The sequence below is a fragment of the Bidens hawaiensis genome, unplaced genomic scaffold, assembly GCF_021521415.1.
Source record: "Bidens hawaiensis isolate Kalapana, Puna unplaced genomic scaffold, B.hawaiensis_p1.1 tig00053994_1, whole genome shotgun sequence".
Taxonomy (NCBI): Eukaryota; Viridiplantae; Streptophyta; class Magnoliopsida; order Asterales; family Asteraceae; genus Bidens; species Bidens hawaiensis.
This window is the reverse complement of record NW_027499722.1, coordinates 74,107-81,222: the sequence shown is the minus strand read 5'-3', so window position 1 is coordinate 81,222 and position 7,116 is coordinate 74,107.

The following is a 7,116-nucleotide window of genomic DNA, read 5'->3' as shown; positions in this document are numbered from 1 at the left end:
TTTGAAACTTGTTCAAATAATCTCTAGTGTTCAACAGAAAACATTTGCAACCAAAGGGCTTGAAAAACTTGATGTAAGGCTTTCTATTATTGAAAATTTCATATGGAGTCTTGTTATGTCTTTTGTTTACAAGTACCCTATTCTGAACATAACATGCTGTATTGATTGCTTCAGCCCAAAAAGTGACAGGCAGATTTGCATCAGTCATCATGGTTCTGGCAGCTTCTATCAAAGTTTTGTTTCTTCTTTCTGCCACACCATTTTGTTCAGGAGTTCTAGGAGCTGAGAATTGTTGAAATATTCCTTTCTTTGTGCAGAATTCTTCCATAACTCCATTTGTGAACTCTGTACCATTATCACTTCTCATCATTTTGACTTTCTTATTCAGCTTGTTCTCAATCATTGTAACACAACCAATAATCAACTCAGCAGACTCATCCTTGGTACTTAGGAAATAGACCCAAGTATATCTAGAATAGTCATCAATGATCACCAGACAATATCTTTTCTTTCCAATACTTGGCACACTCACAGGACCAAAAAGATCCATGTGAAGTAACTCAAGTGGTTGATCAATTGAATTGATGAACTTTGTCTTATGAGTAGACTTGTGTTGTTTTCCCTTTTGACATGAGTCACAGTGATCATCAAACTTAAATTCTCTTGTAGGTAAACCAATCACATGTTCACCCTTGACCAGTCTATTCATGTTTTTTAAGTTTACATGACACAATTTCCTATGCCACAATTTTGATTCATTTTCAGTGGCTTTGGAGATAAAACATGCACCACCTCTTGAAATGGTTTCTTTCATATTTAACTCATATAAGTTGCCATATCTGGGTGCCATCATCATAATCATCTCAGGTGGAATTACAAACTCAGGTTTTAAGATGAAACAATGAGAATCATCAAAACTAACTTTGTAACCTTTATCACACATATGTGATATGCTCAGAAGATTGTATTGAAGTCCCTCAACATGAAACACATTATCAAATGACACCTTTCCATTTGTCAAGATTCCTTTTCCCACAATTTTTCCACCATTTTCATCACTCCCAAAGGCAACAGGACCTTCATATTTCTCTTTATAGTTCACAAGTGACCTCTTGTCACAAGTCATGTGCCTAGAACAACCACTATCCATATACCATATATCATTCAGTGGAGTGGCCTGTTCCTGCACAAAGAGAAATTTGATTAGTTAAGTGATGAAGTGCAAGCTTCATCATCATGCAACTCATCAGTGTCATTTTCAGTGGTAGCTTGGGAAGTGAGTGTTGTAGGTTTAGGATATGCATGAGTGATCTCCAGATTATCAGAATGATCAGTTTCATAGCCACATTCTCTAGGTGTTTTGAAAAGTGAAACTGAACATTGAGGCTCAACTGAGTCAGTGACATTCTCTTTCAAGACATAGTCCTTTGTTTCTGAGTAGTCTCTTATATCAGTCACAGCTTCAATTTTGGTTTCTGTTTGAGGTTTCCAAGTGAAACCTTGTGGTTCATATCCATGTTTCATCAAGAACTTCTTTTCACCAGTCAGTTCATTTGGTTTTATTCTTTGATAAATTACTTTTCTTCTTGTCTTCTCACTATTTGATGATTCTTGAGACTCATCAGACTTAACTGATTCAAAGTCTTGATTAATCTTCAATAACTGATTTTTCTTCTTTGTCATCTTCTTGTGCTTCTGTGGTGACTTACTTCTTCCTACAGTCTCAGTTACTTGTTTCTTTTCTTTGATTTCAGCATTCTCTTTAATTCTTGACTTCTTTCCACACAGATTTCCTTTTCCCACATACATTTCATACTTCTCTTTGTACAGAACAAAGTCTTGACCATACATTTTTCCATCTGGTACATGAAATGGTTTGAGTTTGAATCTCTCATAGCATGAATCTGTGTGGTGACCATATTCATCACACCTTTTGCACCAAACCTTTCCTTTGAAGACTTCATGTTCTTTTGGTTTCTTGAATCTTTCACTTAGCTTAGGTGTATTGACTCCTAAAGTCTTCTGATTTTTCAAACCATCAAAGTCAATTGAAAAAGGAACAAATTCCTCAATCTTGATGTCTTGTCTTTCAGCATTGCTTTTGACAAAGACAATCTTCTTCATAATCATAGGTTCCTCATCACTGCTTTCTCTAACCCTTGACTGTCTTTTCTCATATTCTTCCATTGTCTCCACTTCTCCAACATCCAACACTTCATGACTAGAAAAGATTGGATAAACTAGGATAAAGTTTTCTGTATCAGTCTTTTCATTCACCTTCTTCTTCTTGTTGTTATGCTTTATCCTATTCAATACAGTCTTGCTTGGTGGTCTGACTGCATTGTAGTTTATCTTCCTCCTTTCACAGATGTCAAAAGAAACATGTTCTCTTTTCATTTTATCATTTTGCTTCTTTAATCTTGTTGTGACTGGTGGATACTTTGGAAGTTTATCAACAGATTTAGGTTTCTTGTATTTTCTTCCTCTTCAGCAGTTTTGATTTCCTTTTCACTAATTTGATCACTCAAATCACTCAAATTATCTTGATCCAATTCATCTAAATTAAGGTCATCCTCAGAGACTTGAACTCCAATTGACTTTTTCTCTTTCACTTCTTTCTTAATCACAAACTCTCCATCTTCATTTACTTCTACCTTTTTGTACAAATCAACAAATTTTTCTCTGTCTTGAAAGACATCTTTGAATTGTTGTAAGTATGCATCTCTTTTCTCTTTGTCAAATTTAGGTATAAAGTTGTTGTTGAATGGAGGTGGAACTGTTTTGTATTTGTCCTGTTCTTTCACTTGATTCAGTATTCCACATATGTTGCTAGTTGAGACCAAATTCTTCAGAAATTCAGTTTCAACCTTTAGTCTTGTGTTTTGCACCTTTTCTTCAACCAACATCTTCTTTAAACCATCAATCTCAGTGATGTATCTGGTTTGAGTTCTGTAGATGATCATGCAATCATCTTCAAGTCTCTTAATCTTTTCATCACTAATCATTTCACTTGCCTCATACTCATTTATGATACTTTGCTTTCTAAAACACTCACCTTCCAGCTTGCCTACTTTTGTTTTTAGTTCACTGACAAGTTCATTTAAATCAACTGTAGGAGCAGAGTGTACCTGAGAAGATGATCCCTTTTCTTTCTTAATTATGGCCATGAATGCCACATTTGCTTTCCTGATATCATCTGCAATGTCCTCTTCATGACTGCTCCAATCAAAACTTCCTTCATGTTGTGTATTCACTGCCACATTTCCTTGATTTCTGATCTGATTTTGATTTGCTGGAACAGTGTTGTTTGGAACATTTTGAACAGCTTGAGGGTTTTGATTGTTATTCATTTGAAAACCTTGATTCTGTTGCATACTTTGTTGTTGATTATTCATATGGGACTGAAAGTTGTTGAAGTTTGGGTTGTAGTTGTTGTTGTTGAAGTTGTTCATTTGATTGCTGTTGTTGTTGAATCTTGACTAATTTTGTTGGTAATGCTGCTGACCTCTTGGTTGATTCTGTTGATATTGATGCTGACCTCCTGGTTGTTGATTCTGAAATTGATTTATCTGAAAATTTCTTGGTTGATTGCATTCTCTTGCAAAACAACAACCTAGTTGTTGTTGTTGAAGTTGTTCATTTGATTGCTGTTGTTGTTGAATCTTGACTAATTTTGTTGGTAATGCTGCTGACCTCTTGGTTGATTCTGTTGATATTGATGCTGACCTCCTGGTTGTTGATTCTGAAATTGATTTATCTGAAAATTTCTTGGTTGATTGCATTCTCTTGCAAAATAACCAGGTTGCTGACAATTGTAGCATATTGCTTTTGACTTGTCAAACCCAATCCTGTCATTAGGACCAGAAACCAGAGTTCTACCAGTTCTGTTATACAGCCTTCTACTTCTCAAACCCAACATGGCAGCTTGCCATTTCAAATCCATGTCTTCTAAGTCATCTGCATCAATTTGTTCTAAATCATCTTGAACCACACTTGTGTGAATCATGTTCTTTGCAATAAATGTATATGACTCAGTGAACATAGACAACAAAGCTTGTGTCTCATTGTTTTGAACATGTCCTGTTACAGGGTTAGTAACATTTCCACTAGACATAGAGGCAGAGTCAGAATCATCAATTAGTTGCACATTGAACCTCTGCTAATTTCCTTGAGTGCTTGTGCTAACCCCAATGAAAGATTTTGGAGTCATAACATTATGTTCAGCTGGTTCTTCTATGATGGGAATTTGTTGTTGGTTCTTTGTTGACAGGTTTCCCATAGGGGCAATTAATGCATTTGAAACATTGAAGCTTGGTCTATCTTCCTTAATCATTTCATTCTCAATCATTTCAAGTTCAGCAGCTTGAAGAAAAATACCACATCATCCAATTTCAATTCATTGAAATTCTACTTTTGAAGGATGAATTTGCAAGCAGTATACCATTCTTTTGGCATTGAGTTGAGTAACTTCGTATTCAAGTCAAAATCAGTCATTACATAATCAGTTGGTTCTCAACTCATTCACAATACTCAGAAAACGTTCTAGTATTGATTTCAACCTTTCTCCATCCCTATATTTGAATCTTTCCAACTGTTGCTTCAATCTTTGCTTCTTTATGTTTTTCAGTTCAGAGTTCCCTTCATACACCTCAAGGATGGCATCATACATTTGTTTGGCAGTTGTGTGATGAGCCACCTTGGTCAGTATCTCCCACGACAAACCTAGCTTAATCATAGCCAAGGCTTTGTCATCCACCTTTCTCATCTTTTCTCTTACTGCAGCAGTTGTAGTAGCATTTGCACCTTCTTCTACAATAGTTTGCGGACCATTCTTTGTTGGGTCAAGAGTTTGACCCAAATGAGGAGATTTGACCTAAATGAAGAATATTGAAGATTGGAATCTTCTCAACCTTCTCAGAAACTGCTAAGTATTGAACCCGGGTACACCTTGGACCTTCGAGTAAGCTTTTACTTAGCCGAGTACGAGATTTTGCCTTCCGGGCACGGTTTACTTCAAATAATCTTCTTAAGTGGATATCCGAGCAAGGTATGCTTTTTAGTGATTTCCGAGTAAGGTTCATCTATTTGGCATATCCGAGTAAGGTTCACTTTGTCAAGCAGGGTTGTTCTTCAAGACCGAGTATTTTACTCTTCCGAGTAAGGTTTGGTCAACCAAGTCCAAGAAGCCAAGTAATTGGAAGACCGGGCAAGGTATTCTTTAATAAATATGGTCCGAGTATACTTGATGAGTTGATGAAATATCTCTAAGTCATATCGAGTAAGGTTCTGCTCAAGTAAGATATGTACTCCCGAGTACGCCTTATCAATAAGTTGTTTAACTGACAATGAGCCGAATAGGATCTTAGAAGAACAAGGTTGCTCGTAAGGATTTGTCGAGCAAAGTTTGATAAGTCCAAAAAGATTGAAGTCTACTCGGTGAATATTTTACTTGGTAAAATATTCTTTAAGTAAAGTCTACCCGGAAACTGATTCCGAGTACATTTCTATGTTTACCAAGTCTGAAGGAAGGCCGAGTACACTGCGTACTCGGAGACTGAAGTTTAATGAAAAGCCTACCCGGAAGACTTGTTTTACACTTAGTATAATTTTTGAATATGTAAATTGAATATGTACTATCGGATAGGGTTTCTAGAAGGAATGACAGCTGTCCTAGGTTGGCAGGCCTATAAATAGAATAATTAGGGCACGCCGCCAAGAAAGCGAGACACGAGATACAGAGAGGATAAGACCGACACATTAATTAAGAGAAAATTTTTTTGGTGTGACGGCTGTCCTAGGATTCCTCCTAAACCCTAATCGATTATCCTTTTGTATGATTAACGTTATATAAATGGAAATCTTTTGAGTGAATCCTTCGTGTGTCTTCGTATTTTGAATATTCACTGCAACCGTATGTTTGTTATTGATTCCGCCTTTAACAAATGGTCATCTTTCTAAACATAGTAACCCGTCATTAACTCGCTTGTCAACACGATTAATTTTGTGTGAGTTATGACATGATTGATTAAGATCCGATCCGAAACGACCTGACAAGTGGTATCAAAGCTTGTTGCTGCTATTTTTAGAAAGATTGTTGCTGATTAAGTTTTGAAGAAGAATGACGTAAGCAGACCACTGTTCGATTGATTTGTAACGTCAGAAGCTCTGTTCTTCATTTTTCTTCCAGATCTACAAGTTTTAGGTGTTTTCTTTTCCTTATTTCACTTAAAGCTTTGATTTTTATTGTTGAATCTTGTTCTATTCATATCAGACACCTCAGATCTGATTGTTTTAATCTACTTTTGATAAGATCTTAACTTTTATTTTAAGAAAATGTCTGGATATGAGGAACAAGAGGTGTCTACTAATAAGATACCTAGATTGTATGGTCAGGAGAACTTTACCAAGTGGAAAGTGCTTTTTGAGGCTGCTGTTTGTTATAATGATGTGGATATGTGGAATTCTATTAAGAATGGACCACAAGCTGCTGTTGAAGAAGGTGCTAATGCAAATGCTATTGCTGCTGTTAGAGAGAGAATGAGAAAGGTTGATGACAGGGCTTTGGCTATGCTCAAACTTGGTCTGTCTTGGGAAATCCTCACAAAGGTTGCACATCATCAAAGTGCTAAGGCAATGTATGATGCAATCCTTGAGATGTATGAAGGGAACACTGAATTGAAGAACATTAAGAAGCAAAGACTGAAGCAACAGTTAGAAAGATTCAAGTATAGAGATGGTGAAAGGTTGAAGTCAATACTAGAACGTTTTCTGAGTATTGTGAATGAGTTGAGAACAACTGGCTATGTAATGACTGACTTTGATTTAAATACAAAGTTGCTCAACTCAATACCAAAAGAATGGTATACTGCTTGCAAATTCATCCTTCAAAAGCAAAATTTCAATGAATTGAAATTGGATGATGTAGTATGTTTTCTTCAAGCTGCTGAACTTGAAATGATTGAGAATGAAATGATCAAGGAAGATAAACCAAGTTTCAATGTGTCAAATGCTTTAATTGCTCCAATGGGGAATCTTACAACAAAGAATCAACAACAAATTCCCATCATTGAAGAACCAAGTGATCACAACAATGAGACTGCTAGGTCATTCATTGGA